Below are 8,138 nucleotides of genomic sequence, written 5' to 3' on the forward strand. Positions count from 1 at the left end.
CCCCGCCCTGGGCTCCCCACGGCGCAGCGCCCCCCCATCCAAGCCCCACAACCGACTCCCCCATCTGAGCCCCACCCCCCGGCTCCCCACGGTGCAGCGCCCCCCGCCGAGCCACGCCTCCAGCTCTGAACAGCCTGGCGCCCCCAGCGCTACACACCCCTGTCCTCTCTACCCATAGATAATTTGAGCTGAGACCATGTGCTGTCATTGGCATCACCTGCCCATTAGTGCCCAGTTTCCGTATTGCACAAGGAACCGGACAGGACGGGGTTACAGCCCGGGATGGGGCCTGGGACCCAGGCATCCAGGACGCTTCCCAGGAGCGGCCGGTTGAGACGTGAGGGAGGGGAATGGAAAGGGGTATTGTGGAGGGAGAGGAGGATGGACGGATGGATATCACACAGGGAGGGAGGGATGATGTGGAGGGAGAGGGGGATGGACGGATGGATATCGCACAGGGAGGGAGGGATGATGTGGAGGGAGAGGGGGATGGACGGATGGATATCGCACAGGGAGGGAGGGATGATGTGGAGGAGAGGGGGGATGGACGGATGGATATCGCACAGGTATGGATGAGGTGGAGGTAGAGGGGGATGGACGGATGGATATCGCACAGGGAGGGATGGATGTTGTGGTGGAAGAGGGGGATGGACGGATGGATATCACACAGGGAGGGATGGATGTTGTGGTGGAAGAGGGGGATGGATGGATGGATATCGCACAGGGAGGGAGGGATGATGTGGAGAGAGAGGGGGATGGATGGATGGATATCGCACAGGGAGGGAGGGATGATGTGAGGGAGGGGGATGGACGGATGGATATCACACAGGGAGGGAGGGATGATGTGGAGGGAGAGGGGGATGGACGGATGGATATCGCACAGGGAGGGAGGGATGTTGTGGTGGGAGGAGGGGGATGGACAGATGGATATCACACAGGGAGGGAGGGATGATGTGGAGGGAGAGGGGGATGGACGGATGGATATCACACAGGGAGGGATGGAAGTTGTGGTGGGAGAGGGGGAGGGACGGATGGATATCACACAGGGAGGGATGGATGATGTGAAGGCAGAGGGGGATGGATGGATGGATATTACACAGGGAGGGATGATGTGGAGGGAGAGGGGGATGGACAGATGGATATCACACAGGGAGGGATGGAAGTTGTGGTGGGAGAGGGGGAGGGACGGATGGATATCACACAGGGAGGGATGGATGATGTGAAGGCCAGAGGGGGATGGATGGATGGATATCACACAGGGAGGGATGTTGTGGATGGAGAGGGGGATGGACAGATGGACATCGCACAGGGAGGGAGGGATGATGTGGAGGGAGAGGGGGATGGATGGATGGATATCACACAGGGAGGGATGATGTGGAGTGAGAGGGGGATGGACGGATGGATATCACACAGGGAGGGATGATGTGGAGGGAGAGGGGGATGGATGGATGGATATCACACAGGGAGGGATGGAAGTTGTGGTGGGAGAGGGGGATGGACGGATGGATATCGCACAGGGAGGGAGGGATGATGTGAGGGAGGGGGATGGACGGATGGATATCACACAAGGAGGGATATTGTGGATGGAGAGGGGGATGGATGGATGGATATCACACAGGGAGGGATGGATGATGTGAAGGCAGAGGGGGATGGATGGATGGATATCACACAGGGAGGGATGTTGTGGATGGAGAGGGGGATGGACAGATGGATATCACACAGGGAGGATGGAAGTTTTGGTGGGAGAGGGGGATGGACGGATGGATATCACACAGGGAGGGATGGATGATGTGAAGGCAGAGGGGGATGGATGGATGGATGGATATCACACAGGGAGGGATGTTATGGATGGAGAGGGGGATGGACAGATGGATATCGCACAGGGAGGGAGGATGATGTGGAGGGAGAGGGGATGGACGGATGGAAATCACACAGGGAGGGATGATGTGGAGGGAGAGGGGGATGGACGGATGGATATCACACAGCGAGGGATGATGTGGAGGGAGAGGGGGATGGATGGATGGATGGATATCACACAGGGAGGGATGGAAGTTGTGGTGGGAGAGGGGGATGGACGGATGGATATCACACAGGGAGGGATGGATGTTGTGGTGGGAGAGGGGGATGGACAGATGGATATCACACAGGGAGGGAGGGATGTTGTGGGAGAGGGGGATGGACAGATGGATATCACACAGGGAGGGAGGGATGATGTGGAGGGAGAGGGGGATGGATGGATGGATATCACACAGGGAGGGATGATGTGGAGGGAGAGGGGGATGGACGGATGGATATCACACAGGGAGGGATGGAAGTTGTGGTGGGAGAGGGGGATGGATGGATGGATATCACACAGGTAGAGATGGATGATATGGTGGGAGAGGGGAATAGACAGATGGATATCACACAGGGAGGGATGATGTGGAGGGAGACGGGAATGGACAGATGGATATCGCACAGGGAGGGAGGGATGATGTGGAGGGAGAGGGGGTGGATGGATGGATATCACACAGGTATGGATGATGTGGAGGTAGAGGGGATGGACGGATGGATATCATACAGGGAGGGATGGATGTTGTGGTGGAAGAGGGGGATGGACAGATGGATATCACACAGGGAGGGATGGAAGTTGTGGTGGGAGAGGGGGATGGACGGATGGATATCGCACAGGGAGGGAGGGATGATGTGGAGGGAGAGGGGGAAGGACGGATGGATATCGCACAGGGAGGGAGGGATGATGTGGAGGGAGAGGGGGATGGACAGATGGATATCACACAGGGAGGGAGGGATGTTTTGGAGGGAGAGGGGAATGGACAGAAGGATATCGCACAAGTAGGGAGGGATGTTGTGGAGGTAGAGGGGGATAGACGGATGGATATCGCACAGGGAGGATGACTATTGTGGAGGGAAAGGGGGATGGACGGATGGATATCACATAGGAGGGATGGATGATGTGGCGGGAGAGGGGGATGAACGGATGGCTATCACACAGGGAGGGATGATGTGGAAGGAGAGGGCATGGACAGATGGATATCGCACAGGGACGGAGGGATGATGTGAAGGCAGAGGGGGATGAATGGATGGATATAACACAGGGAGGGATGTTGTGGAGGGAGAGGGGGGATGGATGGATGGATATCACACAGGGAGGGATGTTGCAGAGGGAGAGGGGGATGGATGGATGGATATCGCACAGGTAGGGATGATGTGGAGGGAGAGGGGGATGGACGGATGGATATTGCACAGGGAGGGAGGGATGATGTGGAGGGAGAGGGGGATGGACAGATGGATATCTCACAGGGACGGAGGGATGATGTGAAGGCAGAGGGGGATGGATGGATGGATATCACACAGGGAGGGAGGATGATGTGGCGGGAGAGGGGGGTGGATGGATGGATATCACACAGGGAGGGATGGATGATGTGGAGGGAGAGGGGGATGGACGGATGGATATTGCACAGGGGAGAATGGATGTTGTGGTGGGAGAGGGGGATAGATGGCTGGATATCACACAAGGAGAGGGGATGGACGGATGGATATCGCACAGGGAGGGATGTTGCAGAGGGAGAGGGGGGTGGGACGGATGGATATCGCACAAGGAGGGAGGGATCGTTCCATAGAAACTGAAGAACAATGAATAGTTAAATTAGTTCAGACTGAGATAACAAGATTAGCCTTACTAATGCCAATTAAAATCAATTGGATAAAAGAGATTCGAGGCAATTATGTGTCAGGGCGAAATTACCAGATTTCAAGATTGAAATAGATCAAAGAAATAGATGAGTTTGAATGTACGGTGGGCAGAATGGCAGTGGATGGGGATGGAGGGATGGAGGGATGAAGGGCTGTGGATGGGGATGAAGGGATGGGGGATGAGGGATGAAGGGCTGTGGATGGGGATGGAGGGATGGGGGTGGAGGGATGAAGGGCTGTGGATAGGGATGGAGGGGTGGGAGGATAGAGGGGATGAATGGCTGTGGATGGGGATGGAGGGGTAGGAGGATGGAGGGATGAAGGGCTGTGGATGGGGATGGAGGGGTGGGAGGATGGAGGGATGAAGGGCTGTGGATGGGATGGAAGGGACGGGGGATGGAAGGATGAATGGCTGTGGATGGGGTTGGAGGGATGGAGGATGGAGGGATGAAGGGGCTGTGGATGGGGATGGAGGGGTAGGAGGATGGAGGGATGAAGGGCTGTGGATGGGAATGGAGGGGTGGGGGGATGGAGGGATGAAGGGCTGTGGATGGGGATGGAGGGGTCGGAGGATGGAGGGATGAAGGGCTGTGGATGGGGATGAGGGGTGGGAGGATGGAGGGATGAAGGGCTGTAGATGGGGATGGAGGGATGGGGATGGAGGGATGAAGGGCTGTGGATGGGGATGGAGGGATGGGGGATGGAGGGATGAAGGGCTGTGGATGGGGATGGAGGGATGGGGGATGGAGGGCTGAAGGGCTGTGGATGGGGATGGAGGGATGGGGGATGGAGGGATGAAGGGCTGTGGATGGGGATGAAGGGATGGGGGGATGGAGGGATGAAGGGCTGTGGATGGGGATGGAGGGGATGGGGGATGGAGGGATGAAGGGCTGTGGATGGGGATGGAGGAATGGGGGATGGAGGGAATGAAGGGCTGTGGATGGGGATAGAGGGATGGGGGATGGAGGGATGAGTGGCTGTGGATGGAGGGATGGGGGATGGAGGGATGAAGGGCTGTGGATGGGTATGGAGGGATGGGTATGGAGGGATGAAGGCTGTGGATGGGTATGGAGGGGTGGGAGGATGGAGGGCTGAATTGCTGTGTATATGCCTGGAAGGTGAGATCAGAGGGGACGGGGACGTAGATGGATGGATAGTGTAAAGGGGACTGACACATAGAGAGATGTTACGGCTGGGACGACAGGTGGATAAATATCCTCAAGACAGATTACTAGAGCGGCCCAGACAGCTCCCAGTAGAGACTGGAGAAAAGTGCGTGGCTATAAGAAAGTTGAAAATTGCTGGGAATGGGTCTAAGCAATACATTGGCCACTAGATTCAATGCCCAACCAAATGTTTGCTGCAATGCACAGCCAGACACTGGATGAACATGGCTTGGCCTGGGACTTTGTAATAGAATATCAGGATTGGAAGGGACCTCAGGAGTATCTAGTCCAACCCCCTGCTCAAAGGGGGACTAATCCCCAAACAGATTTTTGCACCAGATCCCTAAATGGCCCCCCTCAAGGATTGAACTCACAACCCTGGGTTTAGCAGGCCAATGCTCAACCCACTGAGCTACCCTCCCCCATCCTCCCTTTATCTAGCGCTCCAGAATGTCAGATTAAGATAGGTGACCGTGGGGGCTGGGTCACACACTTGGTTGCTTCTGTTGGCCAATCTTCTATCTCTTCAACCGGACCCCACCCGAAACTCCCTGGATGTCCCCCTCCCATCCCACTCAATGTCTGGAGGGGCGCCACCCGCCTGCCCACATGGCCTCTTCTCCCCCCCATTCCCACCTTTCCCGCTATGCCGGCGTGCTGCGTGCCTCCATTTCCCCTCCTCGATTTTAAATGAGACAGTTTCGTTTAGCGCTGGTTCCAGTCTGGACACGGGAGATGAACAACGGGGCGATACGTAGCTATGAGAACACATAGCTCACAGGCTCCTAGCTGTGGGCGATTACAGCAGTTATAATAGGTAGTCAAAGTACAGAATACACCAGATTCGAGTGGTTTTTGGTGTACTGAGTTCACGCAGATTATAATCGATTAGCGAGACTAAAATCCTCGATGAGAATCTGTTTGTGGAGGTGGTGTGCCGGATTGAGATGAGAGACACAAGGTGGGATATCTTTTATGAGACCGACGTCTCTTGGTGAAAGAGACAACTTGTGAGTTTACACCGAGCTCTTCCTCACCATAACGTTGGTGAAAGTCCATCTTTCTGGGGACCAGAGAAGACCTTGGTGGTCCAGTGAAAGATATTCCTGATCTACCTTGTCTCTCTAATTATAGTCTATCAGATGCATTATGCTAGAGACATTCGACAGATTATAGTCGATTACACAGTTTATAATCCATAACCACAACATATGACGGATGATGACATACATTTTAGACAGATTATGATCGGGACACAGACTAAATAGATGGTTCCATAAAGTATCGGAGTGATTTGTGGTACCCAGAGAAGTTACACAGGCTCCATGGAGATTGGCCAGTTGAGGTTCCACTGGATTAGAGAGATGGAAAGGGACCGAAGGGTGAGATTAAATCAGAGATTAGAGGGAAATGGATAAAAATAGAGTTGAGGGTTTAGTAGGGATTGGGGTAGACAGATTGGTTTATCTGACCGGATAGACCAGAGAGGGAGATGAGTCAGAGGGATTAGCAAAAGTTTGATTTGATTAGATGTAAACCTATTTCAAAGGCAAAGAAAATCCAGGGGGCTTTATGGATTGGAGGCCGTTAGCTGCACAGATGGTCAACAATGGGTAACGATGACTAGATGGATAGACAAATCTGTGATGAGTGGGTGGGGGGGGTGGATGGATGGAGGGGTGGAGGGAGGAGTGGATGCATGGATAGAGGGGCGTGTATGGGGATGGATGGCTGAGAGGTGATGGCTGGAGAGGGGTGGATGGATGGATGAAGAGGGTGATGAATGGATGGAGGAATGGATGGAGGGAGAGGTGTGTATGGGGATGGATGCATGGCTGGAGAGAGGGGCTGGCTGGATGGATGTATGGATGCAGGGATGGAAGGAACGGTGGGTGGATGGATGGAGGGAGGGAGGGGTAGAGGGAGCGGGTGGGTGGCTGGATGGATGGGTGCAGGAGGTGGATGGGGACAGGGCGGGGTGGATGGATGGATGGATGGATGGATGGATAGGAGGGTGGGTGGGGACCGGTGGGTGGATGGATGGAGGGGTGGATGGATGGATGGGAGGGGTAGAGGGACCGGTGGGTGGATAGACTCATGGGCATATACACAGCCTGGATTACTATAAATCAGAACTTACCGACTGGAGCTGAACGCTCAGACCTGCAGCGGGCAGCGGATGGTGCTGGACAGGCGTCGCAGCTGGGGTGCAGAGTGGAATGAGGCCAGGTCCATCCGTGGTGTGCTGCTGTCCCAGTCTGACCTCTCTGGGCCTTCCCCCCGGGCTGGGGAAGCAGATACACCCCCCTCTACCTACCCCCCATGCACCCTGCATCCACCCCCCATCATCCCCATCCATCTATCCCCATCCACCTCCCCATTGACCCCCAACGCCCCCTGTATCCATCCCCCCCATTCATCTCCATCCACTCCTCCATCCATCCCCCCCATTCATCTCCATCCACCTCCTCCATCGACCCCCATACATCCCCTGCATCCATCCTCCCCTTCATCCCCATGCACCCACCATCCATCCCCAGCCACCCCCTCTATCTAACCCCATACGCCCCTTACATCCATCTCCCCCTTCATCCCCATCCACCCACCTATGCATCCCCCATCCACCCCCATATGCCCCCTGCATTCACCCCCCCTTCATCCCCATCCACCCACCATCCATCTATCCATCCCCTTCACCCCCTCTATCTACCCCCATACCTCCCCCTGCATCCATCCCACCATCCATCCCCATCCACCTCCTCCATCAACCCCCCATATGCCCCCTGCCATCCATCCCCCCCATTCATTCCCATCCACCCCATCTATCTATCCCTGTACATCCCTCTATCTATCTATCTATCTATCCCCATCCACCCCCTCTATCTATCTATCTATCTATCTATCTATCTATCTAATCCATCCCCATCCACCCCCTCTATCTATCTATCTATCCATCCCCATCCACCCCCTCTATCTATCTATCTATCTATCTATCTATCTATCTATCTATCTATCTATCCATCCATCCCCATCCACCCCATCTATCTATCTCCACATGCACCTCTATCTATCTATCTATCTATCCCCCATCCAACCCTCTATCTTCCTATCTCCATCCACCCCGTCTATCTATCCCCGTACACCCCCTCTATCTATCTATCTATCTATCTATCTATCTATCTATCTATCTATCTATCCCCGTACACCCCCTCTTATCTATCTATCTATCTATCTATCTATCTCCCATCCACCCCCTCTATCTATCTATCTATCCCCATC

Source organism: Chrysemys picta, chromosome 13 (genome assembly GCF_011386835.1).
Source record: "Chrysemys picta bellii isolate R12L10 chromosome 13, ASM1138683v2, whole genome shotgun sequence".
Lineage (NCBI taxonomy): Eukaryota > Metazoa > Chordata > Testudines > Emydidae > Chrysemys > Chrysemys picta.